This window comes from Panthera tigris, chromosome A1 (genome assembly GCF_018350195.1).
Source record: "Panthera tigris isolate Pti1 chromosome A1, P.tigris_Pti1_mat1.1, whole genome shotgun sequence".
In the NCBI taxonomy this organism is placed as follows: domain Eukaryota; kingdom Metazoa; phylum Chordata; class Mammalia; order Carnivora; family Felidae; genus Panthera; species Panthera tigris.
In genome coordinates this window covers 69,391,149-69,403,725 of record NC_056660.1, presented here as the reverse complement: position 1 = coordinate 69,403,725, position 12,577 = coordinate 69,391,149, and the positions used below count along the sequence as shown (strand labels likewise).

The 12,577-nt window shown below is 42.8% G+C and overlaps 1 protein-coding gene across 1 annotated transcript in view; it reads left to right on the top strand.

Moving 5' to 3' along the window:
• Positions 1 to 12,577, top strand: part of DOCK9 (dedicator of cytokinesis 9) — a 332,962-nt gene that overhangs the window by 308,047 nt on the left and 12,338 nt on the right. The window contains exon 55 of the transcript XR_006215038.1: positions 6,548 to 6,812. The gene's annotated coding sequence lies outside the window, so the exon portion shown is untranslated. The remainder of the gene's footprint in view (positions 1 to 6,547; positions 6,813 to 12,577) is intronic.

Sequence of the window (12,577 nt, the reverse complement as noted above, 5' to 3'; positions counted from 1 at the left end):
TCCGTGGGGGGGAGGACGTGCTGCATGAAATCTCTCTGTACTTCCCACTCAATTGTGTTGTGAGCCTAAAACTATTCTAAAAAATAACGTGTATTTGTATTTTGTCAGTTTCCAATGTTCCAAGTTCAAACATCTAAGAAAAAAAGGTACATTTAAAGAAGTTTAACTTCTACACTTGGACCTTCTATTCTTTCCTGTTCCTTAAAGAAAATCAATTTTAAGTGTTTTGGATTATCCTTTGGGTTTTTTTTTTTTTCAGTCTGTCTGTCTGTCTGTCTGTCTCTCTCTCTCTCTCTCTCTCTCACACACACACACACACACACACACACACACACCCCTCCTCCACTTCCTTAGATAATGGCGGCATGATTCTCCCACTCAGCACTTTTTCTGGAGCTTTCCCTATAGTAGTTGTGTAGGTAACTTTCTACCCCAAGAGTCATCCCTGTTACTTGTGAAGCACAGTAGTTTATCCAACTGCTTAAATTCTGTCTTGTTTTTCCTTCGGAGCCATAAAAGCTATTAATGCATTTTCAAATCCATGGGCATCCAGTTGTGCAGTGGCCTTTGCTTGCTCTCTCTGTGGCTTTCAACCTCACTGGCTCCTCATCCATGGCAGGGGCTGGAGCACCTCTCTCTCAGGTTAGCATTGGACCTCTGCCTCTGTCCCAGCGGGTGCTGAGTCATTGGCTTCTCATCCAATTCCATTTAAAGCCCTCTTACCCTCCTGGGTCCTGCAGATAAGGGGAGCAAAGTCCCCTTGTAAAGAAAGGGACACATTCTGCTGATCTAGATGAATCTGAAACCCTTGCCTCTCTGGGAAGGCTCCATTGCTGAGCCAGAGGGGACAGCACTTGTCCCACTGGGTAGACTCACACTCATTCCTGTCGTGGGGCCCCCGTGTGGCGTCCCCTCCCTGTCACCCCCGCTGCAGTCATGCCACACACCAGGGTCTCTTTCAGAGTGCAAATGCCATTGTACTCAGCCTTTTGGGGGAGCAGTCACTGCTGTTGTGAAGACAGGTGGACCCATGACTTTGTACCTTCAAAAGGGCATCTAGAGATCAGCTTTGGGGCCAAATCTTTCCCAGGCTTGGTGGCATGCATGTTTTCAGACTGAGAGGTTTTGATATGGGTTTTTGAGCCAAGAAACCTGGACTCAAGCCTTTGAGAATCATCTAATCCAGTAGTTCTCAACTCGGGATGATTTTTGCCCCTCAGAACATTTGGCAATATTTGGAGATACCTTTTTGATTGTCACAAGTAGGGGAAGAGGTTGATTGCTACTGGGATCTAGTGGGTAGAGACCAGGAGTGTTGCTAAGGGCCTGCAGTGCAAGGGACTGTCCCACAACAAGCGTTACCTGGCCCAGAATAACAGTCGTGCCATAGTTAGAGGCCTTGATCTAAATCCTTGCTGGTGACGAAGGAGGCAGTTACAGCCTGGAGTAGAGGAGCTTGTTGGGGGGTCTTGGCCCCCATCCCAGACCTACTGACCCAGAACCTGCATTCCAACAAGACCCCAGGTGGTTCATCATTCATTACAGTTTGGGGATCGCTTCTTTAAGTGATTCCCGATCTCCAGCCCAAAATCCAGAGGGGCCTGATAGCAAAAGTCAAATTTCCCCGCAAATGTAGCGCTCAACAGAAGCTGTCTCAAAAGAGCCAACTCATGCAATATCTTCGAGACACTGATTTCAAGAAATGATCTAGCCTAATCATTTTTATTTCTAACTGGAGATAAGAAGACTTCACAAACCTGGCAGTGATGTGTCCCAGTGCCTCTAAAGCCCCCTTAGGCCTCACGATCAGAGCACTTGCTGCTCAGTTACAGAGGCTGCAGCTCTGAAGCCCTCCACCCACTGCAGCCCCGGTTATTTCCTGAACATCCGAACAACCTTCTTGGAAATCAAGCCTCACAAGAGCAGACTCAGTCTTTCCTAGTGCTGAGCACAGTGCCTGGCTACTAGTAAACTCTCCATGTGTTGGGTTCATGGAATTGAGAGAAGCCAAGAGAGAGAGAGGAGAGCGAGGGAGAGAGGGAAGAAGGGGGCAGGCCGGCCAGCTCCTGCACAAGGCATTCGGGACACAGAATCTGGGGTCCGGGAGAAGGAAGCCCAGAAGCACGGCTTTCAAGGAGGCCGTCTCCATCTCTCAGAGGGCAGCAGGGGAAGCGCTGAGAAGGCAGGGCTGACAGCTCCCATCCGCCCCCTCTCAGGCCTCAGAATTGCTCCAGAATGTTCTTCTATTTGAAAGTCATCAGCTTGAAGCCTTTCCCTTCCCCCTGTGCACCCACACCACCACACCACTTCCAGAACGATAATCTCTGTGACCCGCCAAAGAGCCCGGAGACCAGCAGCAACTTGGACCCGACCCCCGAGCTGCCTGCCCGCTCTCAATGGCCTCTCGGTGGACACATGAACAGAATTCCCTGGGGCCGGGCGCACCACTGCAGCAAGAGACCTATTGCCATGATTAGGCGCCACCGTGCTGATGAAGCACTGACCCAAGTGTTTTGTGCTTATCTTGTTTTTCTGCATCACTTCACAGTGAGCCACCTACCAGGAAAAGGAGGCTCAAAGGGTACAGTGATTTGCTGGCAGAGTCAGGACCAAACTCCAAGTCCCCTGGGCCAATGTTCCCCGAGCCAGAACTGGCAACGGTAGCTCTAGCTCGTGGGCAGCTGGAGAGATAAGGCAAAAAAAGAGAGGCCTTTTCTTATTCATATTAAGTCTTCAATGTGTTTAGCCAAGTTCTTTGTATTTCACATTGTGCCGTTAATAATTTCAGGAGATCATAAGGTAGAAAGCGGAAAAACGGGTAGAACATAAACAGAGGCAAGAGAGGGGCCAAGACAAAACCTATGTAATCAAAGACCCGGACGCTCTCCCACAGGAGGCACGCACCTTTGCTTTTCAGTGGAAAAGAAACTCAGCTTTCAATAGGTAAGTAAAACAATTACAGGAGAAAAACCCAAGTGGTCCTGAAACCAGGGTAAGACGCGAACTTCTCCTTAGGGTCCCTGCAGAATGACCATCTCAGCCACAAGCTTCCAGTGGACCTTGTGCATCAAAAAGCCAAGGGCAGCATATGAAAGGGCAGTTGGGTAGAAGCAGGCCTGCCGGGGGCATCGGCACACAGCCCGGCCCCAGTCCCTGCGGGGCTGCCCCATTCCAGGGGCACACCTCCGTCACCAAGTGCACCTCCAGACATGGCGGCCACCTGCCTCCCAGCACCCGGCTCTTGAGCCTGATGGCCGAGACTCAGTCTTCCAACTACCAAGAACAGCTCACCCTTAAGTGTCCATCTTCCCAGCGGCTCCAGTACCCTCCTTTCACTGGTAGCCCAGTAAAAACTTTGGCAGGACTAGAGGCCATCAGAGACACTGAGGTTGTGACTTTGGATAGGAGCTCATTTTAGTCCATTCTATTCGAGTGGCACACAGTGGCCAGGACAGCTAGGGGACACACCTTAGCGCTAATGCATGGTAACTAACGGGACAAGTTTTCACCGTCTTGGGTAACTTGGGGGAGGATGATGCTCTGATCAAGGCCAGAGGATCCACTCCCAAAGCCAAGCCATTCCATTCTGGCATTGCTTCTGTCTTATCACCCTCTCGCAAAGCAATCAAGGAAACTAGGAGGGGCGCACATTCTTGGTCGTCGTGAGACTGGACCACCCACCCTGGTGCAGCCACAAGCTGACCACACGATTACGTCAGAAGTCAGCCCATTCTTCTTACTCATTGCACAAACGCATGCTGGCCACCCGCCTTGTGCCACACCCTGTGCTGTGTTTTGGGGACCCCCTCAGGACAACACCATGTTATCAGCATCTGATCCAGGACAATGTACACAGCACCAGGGACAGTTAGGCCAGCTTAACAAAGACAGACGTTTCAAAACAGGGGAGGATATTTCAGCCTAGAGGGACTGGTGCTATAGGGAGTTTTCTACAAGGATCTAGAAAACATGGTTGTGTTTGGGGAACTTCTCACATGGAGTCTGAGGTGATAAGAACTGGTCCTGGACACAAAGTTGGCATTGGAGAGTGAAGGATCTTATGTGCCACATTAGAGTTTGGAATTTATCCTGTAGCCATTGAGAAGTCCCAGAAGGTTCTGTTAAGGTGGTAGGTACAGAAGACAGAGACATGACCAGCTCTGAGGTCTGAAAAATAATTTGAGTAGCCGAGCAGAGGCGAGGCCTTCAAGAAGCTGGATCCATCATGGCATTTAAATTATCTTTCCTGGGGTGCCTGGGTGGCTCAGTCAGTGAAGCATCAGAGTTCAGCTCAGGTCATGATCTCACAGTTCATGGGTTCGAGCCCCACATCAGGCTCTGTGCTAACAAATAAGATTTATTTTATTTATTATTAAAATAAAATAAATATTTTTAAAAGGTTTTTTTAAATCCTATTTCCTGAGGTTTTATGGAATGGCTTAGTTATAATAAATAGCCAAAAAAACACTGTGGTCATTCAAAAAGTAAAACACTTTCTTTTCTAGAGTGTTTGTTATTTTCAGACTGAGTGATCCCTCCGTGTGCCCTTTAGGTTTCTAGAGATCACTCACCTTGTAAACTCACTATCAAGTGAGAAATAGCCCTGCTTTGTGCTTGAAATTGAAATCTAGGGGCATCTGGCTGGCTCAGTCGATGGAACACGTCACTCTTGATCTCGGGGTTGTGGGTTCCAGCTCCACATTGGGTGTAGAAATTACTTAAACATAAAATCTTACAAAAAGAAACTGAAACCTGAAGCCTAAATTTTCCATTTGTATGTTGCTCAAATATTAGAAGGTCTTGAACTGAGCCACCAAAATGCTTACAGGAACAAATCTGTAAGTATCAGGACAGAAGGCTCAAAGGTCAGCAAAATGGAGGCTACCAATTGCAAAGTACTCACTGGGTCCCCGGACCAGGTGAGTCTGTCCTAAAAGCAAGAAGATTCTAGTTCAACTGTCTTAAGTAAGAGCACTTCAAGAAAACTTCATGCTTCAAGCATTTCATTTAAAGAGTCCTTCGACTCCCCAAATCAGCTATTTATTCAAGATGTAACTATTAAAATCCTCTCTGCTAAGGAATGTCTAAAATAGATTTTTGGTGGGATCTTCAGGGTTTCCTATTTATAATATCATGCCATCTGCAAATAGAGATAATTTTACTTCAAGAAAAAGTAAAATAAAAAATAAAATAAAATAAAATAAAATAAAATAAAATAAAATAAAATAGATGTTCACGCAATACATGTTTCTCTGGCTTGGTTATTCTGGACGCCTAGGCCAGAATTTCCCAAAATTTATCATATCGTGTGTGATCATATTTCATCACATCATGTGTAAATTTTGCCTCCAGAAAGGAGGAGCAGGGGAGGACGCTGCCCTCTTCTGAGGAGTCTCAGCTGGCTGTGCTCCCAGTTGACATCCTCCGTGTGCACACCTGTGGGACGGAGGTGCAGGCTGCTACCGACCCCACAGGAGCTTGTATGGGGGTGTCTTTGAAACCACCTGCCACAGCACCTGACCCACGGTTCCCTTGAAATGACGGCCATGCACAGAGACGTTAGAAAGACGTATTTTCTCCCTAAGAATTTTCAAAGACTGTTTAGACCAGTGCACATTGCTAAATGTTGTTTCTCTACGTACGGATCTACCTTTATTCGTGCCCGTTTGGGGTGTGACATTTTCTATCCTGGTCTCCATCTGATAGGCCAGAGAACAGGGCAGAGGCATGACACAAGTGGGAATTCAGGTCAGGTGGCTTTCCCGGGGCACTCAGGACCGGATCACCATCCTCTGGGCTGCTCAGCTTTGCCACGCTCCTGATTATAGTTCGCCACCAGACCCCTCCTGGGTCGCTCACTGTTCCTCACGTGTGCTGAAACCAAGACAGGAGCCCCATAAACACTTTGCAATTACCTGGACCCAGGGAGAAGAAGGGCACGAGGCAAATTCTACCCAAAGACACAGATACCATGAGAAATTTTTGTATCCAGAGAAGAACCTGGAAGTCTGTCTTCACCACGAAAGGATCTACTGCAGAGACCGGACGAGGCAGGTGTGGCCAACACGGCACTGGCGGGTGACGCCCTGTGTTCATCTCTATTTCCCCCAGAGATGATGCCCTCCTTTCCTGCCTGGCACCTCCAGGCAGATGTCATCTTTGAGCCCAAGAGAAGAAGTGACCTTTCTGTTCTCTCCATTGTCCCTCAGAAATCTAACTGGGGCTACGCTGCTTCTTCCTGGGGGCTGCTGCTAAAGGCACCTTGCACTGATGGCCACTGTCGCTGCAGGGGCTCTGCCCGGCTGCGGGTCCTCTGTCTCCCCATCGGAAAAAGCTGAACCGCACCTGGCTAGTCAGTTTGCTTTTACTTGTGGTTTTTGGTTTTGCTCTTTTTAAAAGTCTTACAAACAACGTGGATGCTTCTGATCTTGCCTCTCTCCTTTCTTCACCCTCCAGGAAGCTGACAGCTGCAGCTGTGGCCACACGTCCAGCACCGTTTTTGTTTTGTTTTGTTTTGTTTTTCTCACAAGGTTCATTGTTTCCCTAGGTGTATTTTCCCTTCGTGCTGACTTCTGTCTTCTACACTTGTTTCGGAATGAGGACAGGTCACTGGATACGCCGATAAATAGATGAGGTATATGAACGGAAGATGCTAAGAAGTCCAAGGAGGGCTTCTTTTTGTTGAAGCATTGACACTACCCAGCTCCCCCCACCACGAGGATGGGCCACAGAGTGGCCAGTGGCTCCGCCCAGACGGACATTAGCAAAGGACAGCTGGACGCAGTGTGAGGCTACCTCCAAGTCCTTCTCAGGTAGGACCAGTTTGTCCGCTCCCCTGCCTTTCCTGAAAGCGTTCCCTCACTCAGTGCAGCGCAGGGGATTCTCTCCAGTGAAGGCAGCTAAGAAAGAGGCTCGGTAACGGGGGATACTGACAAGGAATTGGGATCTTTTTGTCCTCGTAGGGCAGCCTGAGAGACGACAAGGAAAAATAGTGTCAGTGGTGCTGTAGGCTCATTCACATAAAATATATGGGCGGAAGCCCTGCCTTTCCCGACATGCTGGTGACCACATATTTTTAATATTTTTGCCTTTATATAAAAACCTGGAACTCTCATACTGTGCTGTCTGGAGTATAAGTTGGTTCAAACACTTAGAAAAACCATTTGGCATAAACTCAAATGGATTGCACCCATACCTCAAGACCCAGCATTCTGCAGCATTCTTAGATAGTCTCTTCCACATTCAAGAAATATGTTTTATTGAGAGCAAAAGACATAGAAAAATGTTCACAACACTAATAGCCAAAAGCTAGACGCCACCGGAAATGTCCATCATTAGTAGAAGGAACAAATAAACTCTTGAGTATTGACACACTGGAATACTGTCCCTCAAAGAGAAATGGACATGTTACAGGTGCACAACTGTGTGTGTGAATCTCATGAGCATAATGTTGGAAGAAAGAAGCCAGACACAGAGAATGTGAACCTTAGGAGTCCATGTATCTGAAGTTCAAAAGTCACTTCAGGGTTGGCAGTCAGAAGAGTGTTTGCTCTGGGAGGAGTAGTGACTGGGACGGGGCACAAGGGATGCTTCTGGAATGCTTCTGGGAATGTTCTATATTTTATGTGGATGGCGCTTATCTGAATATGGCCATGTGGGTGAAAAACCTCTCAAGCTGTATGCTTATGATCTGATTAGAAGCCCCAGTAAAGTTTTGTTTGCTCACAAATTTTTTAAATTAAGATATAAATCACCCTCTAAAGTACAAAATTCATGGGTTTTAGTATCTTCATTGTGCCATATCACCCCTACATAATTGCAGAACGTTTCTGTGACTCCAAGAAGAAACCCCGAACCCGTTAACAGTAACTCCCCACGCCATTCCCCTGCTCCTGACAGCTGTTCAGCTACTTTCTATCTCTTGGCATAAGAGCTTTCAAGGGCTCGCCCATGGGGCAGCACGGATCAGTACTTCATTCCTTTTTGCGGCTGAGTAACATGCCAGTGTATGGATAGACCACATTTTGTTTATCCATTTATCAGATGACGGACCTTGGAGGTGTTTCACTTTTTGGTTATTACAACTATTCGTGTACAAGTTTTTGTGTTTTCAGTTCTCTTGTGATGCATCTAGTAGTGGAATTGCTGGATACAATGTTGAATAGAAGTGGCAAGAGCAGACATCCCTGTATTATTTCTGATCGTAGGGGGGAGATGGCCTTTATCAAGTTGAAAAAGTTCCCTTCTGTCCCTAGTTTGTTTCCTGCTTTCAGCATGAGAACGTGTTGGATTTCGTTGAATGCTCTTTCTGTGTCTACTGAAATGTTAATGTGGTTTTGTCCTTTAGTCTATGAATATGGGGTGATACGTGGATTCTTGGTATGTTAAATCTTCCATGCTTGAGATAAATCACACTTAGTCATGATGTAGAATCTTTTTCATATGTGGCTAGATTCAGTTTAGTAGTATTTTGTAGAGAAACTGCTTCTATTTTCATAGGGGATATTGGCCTTTTCCTGCGACGTCTGTCCAGCTTTGGGGTTCAGGAAATGCTAGCCTCACAGAATGAGTTGGGAACTGGTTCCTCCTCTTCTGTTTTTTCCAAGCGTCTGTAAAGGTTTGGTATTTATTCTTCTTTAAATGTTTGGTAAAATTCATCCACGAGGTCCTCTGGGCCTAGGCTTTCCTCTGGGGGAAGTTTTGTTGACTAGTTCAATCTCTTTATTTGTTATAGGTCTGTTCAGACTTACTATTTTTTTCTTGAATCAGTTTCAGTAGTTTGTGTCTTTCTAGGAATTTGTCCTTTTCATTTAGATTATTGATTATCAAATAGTTGGCATATAACTGCTCATATGACCTCCTTGTAATTCTATTAATTTTTGCAAGGTCAGTAATGGTGCTCTCCCTCGTTTATTCTTGATGTTAGTACTTTGAATCGTTCTTTCTCACTCTCCCCTTCTCTCCCTCAATCAGCTAAAGATCTGTCCATTTTGTTGCTCTTTTCAAGGAACCAACTTTTGGTTTCATTGATTATCTCTATTGTTTTTCTATTCTCTATTTCATTTTTCTCCCCGCTCTAGCCTTTATAAATTTCTTCCTTCTCCTTGCTCTGGATTCAGTTTGCTCTTCTATTTCTGGTTTCTAAAGGTAGAAGTTTAAGTTATTGATTTGAGATATTTCCACTTTTTAAATATGGAAATTACAGCTATACATTTTCCTCCAAGAAATGCTTTAGCCACATCCCATAAATTTTAGTACATTGTGTTTCCATGTGCTGTGACTATTCTGCTTTTGGTAGGTGGACTGTTACTTAGGTATTAGTTAGGTCCAGTTGGTTGAAGTTTTGTTCCAATCTTCTATGTCTTTACTTTCTTCTACAAACAATTGAGAATAAGATATTGAAGTTTTGAACAATACTTGTTCAATTGTCTATTTTATTCAATTTGATTAGTTTTTCCTTCATACATTTTAGAACTGTGATTAAATGTGTATACATTTACAATTATTATATGTTCCTATTATAGTGATCCTTTTATCATAATGAAATGCCCCTTTTTGTCTCTGCTAATATTTGATTTATTTTGTCAGATTTTTATATAGCCATTCCAGCTTTCTTATGTTTTTATTTCTCATTTTCCAAAGCATATATTTTTTTCATTCTTTTCCTTTGAACCTATTTGTGATTTTAATATAAAATGTGACTCTTCTAAACAACATACAGCAGGATCTTGGTTTTTTTTTAATTCAACTTGATAATCTCTGGCCTAATTAGTCAATTCCCATTAATATGGTTATTAATGTGGCTGGATTTCCATCTGCTATTTTACTATTTGTTTTCTATATGTCTCATGTTCTTTTTTGTCCCTCTTTCCATCTTTTATTGCTTTCTTTTGTGTTAAACAATGTTTTAGCATATTATTTAATTCCTCTGTTGATTTCGTAACTATGTAGTTTAAGATTTTTTTAATTTATTTTTACATATATATATATATTTTTTTTTTAAGTTTTTTTCTAAGAAGTCGCTCTAGGAATTACAGTAAGCAAAATCTGCTGTCGGTGAATACTGACTTAATACCAGTAAAATATAGCAACTTTGTTCAAATGTAGTTTCATTTCTTTCCCTCCTTTTTGCAATTTCTATTGCAAAAACATACTGACACTATATTATTATCTTTATATTATATCTATAAATGTTACAAACCAAACAATACAACTTATTGATTTATATACTTTTATGTTTTCTTAAAGAGATTAGAGCAGAAAATTAAAGAAATCTACTCATACAGTCTTCTGTATTTACCCATAAATGGACCATTCCCAGTACTTTTCATCCTTTTGAATTACCATCTGGAGTCACTTCCTTTCAGCCGGAAGGACTTCCTTCAGTATTTCTTGTAAGGCAGGTCTCTTAGCAGCAAATTATTTCAGTCTTTGTTTAGCTGGGGACTTTTTTTTAATGCCTTCATTTTTTTAAGAATTGTTTTGCTAGATCTAGCTATCTAAAATCTATTGTTGAGCCCATTTAGTGACTTTTTCATTTTGGTTATTGTTCTTTTCATCTATAGGATTTCCATTTGGTTCTTTTTTATTTTTTTTTTTTTTAATTTTTTTTTTCAACATTTTTAATTTATTTTTGGGACAGAGAGAGACAGAGCATGAATGGGGGAGGGGCAGAGAGAGAGGGAGACACAGAATCGGAAACAGGCTCCAGGCTCCGAGCCATCAGCCCAGAGCCTGACGCGGGGCTCGAACTCACGGACCGCGAGATCGTGACCGGGCCTCGAACTCACGGACCGCGAGATCGTGACCTGGCTGAAGTCGGACGCTTAACCGACTGCGCCACCCAGGCGCCCCTGGTTCTTTTTTATAGTTTCAATTTCTTTGTCTTTATGTTTCTTATTTGTTAAGTCACCAGCCACATATTTTCCTTCAGTTCTCTACACATGGTTCCCTTTAATTTTTTGGACACAATTATAGTAGCTGCAAAGTATTTTTCTACAAAATCCAGTATTTGAACCCATTCAGAGTTAATTTCTATTGACTGTGTTCTCTGGAATATGAGGTCATACTTCCCTGTTTCTTTGCCTGCTCCATATTTTTTTATTGAAAATTGGACATTTTAAATAATATTTTGTAACAACTCTGAGTTCTAGTTTTTATCCTGAGATCCATATGTCATTTCTATTTTTCTGGAATTGGCCATTTCATATATATTTTTAATTTATTGCCACATAGTTAAGGTAACCACAATTTCTTTTTTGAATATTAAAATTTAAGAGTATAAGACAATAAAAATTCTCCCAGCTTGAAATAAAGTGTTTTATTATTTTCTAAAAGGTACCCTTTTAAAGAGTACTGGTTGCAGAGGAATGAATTAATGATCTTTTAAAGGAGTTTGTAAGGTAATTTATGATACATCCATGAAACAGAAAAAATTCAATACCACCAAAAAAAAAAAAAGAAGAAGAAGAAACTTCTATGTGTACTGATTTGGAAAGATAATGACTTGGAAAAAAATCTATCTGAGATAAATTTTTAAGTTTAAAAAACCAAGGTCCAGAATGATGTGTAAAGTATGCTCCCACTTGTATAATATGTGCTATCATTTACGTATATGTACTTAAATTACCTCTGGAAGACAGTTTGGCTGTTGGGAGAAGAAGTGGGTAGCTGAGGAATAGGAATGGGAGGAAGAATATACACTCTCTTATACCCTTTTGAATTTTAATATTTAAAAAGAAATTTTGGATAATGCCTTCTAACTTATAATAATGAACGTTTAGTAAGTATGCATAACCTGCAATCATTTACTAGCTCATTGAGTCCTCACTGTAATTTTAAGACATAAGTTAATTTTTTATTTAATTTTTTATTTTGTAAATGACGTAAGTTTATCTGAAGCCTCATTTTATAGATGAGAAAACTGAGACACAGAGCCCCCACAAAGCTGGGTGTCCAAGATCCCAAAGCTGGTAAGTGATGGAAATTGTTTCTAGGGCCCACACGCTTAAGATCCCATGTGCTAAGTGGTGTCATACGCAGCTTTCTCTTCTTCATGTGCCTCTTTGAACACAAAAAGTCCCTCATTAATGTGCAAAACTTGTCATTCTTGTGTGACTGTAAATTCTATGAGAGGAAGGGCCTCTTGTTTTCAAGGTGACTCACATAATGGATGTTCAGTAAATATTTCTGAACAAAAGAACTAATCCTCCTCAGGGTATTTTTTTATGCACTGGAGTGTAAAATCTGTATTCCCTGAAGTCTCCCCCAAAAAGTGGTAAAACGCATTTCAAAAGTTAGAGACACTCTAGGACAGTTTAAAAGTCAGAAAGTTTAAGACAAAATGTTCTGACAGCCTCTTACGCCCCATCTGTGAGCACCCAGCCTTCTCATCATTGGGAAACATAGCTTGCAGCTCAGGCACATTCATGCATGTGTGAAATATTAAAAACCACCCAGTCCTTCCCGCTCCCATCCTCTTGTCCTGGCTTTATGCTCAGAGTCTTCTCACCTGCCTATGCCCATCTTTTTCCCCAGCTCCCTGCCCCAGAGTCCAAACATCACAAAGATTATCTAG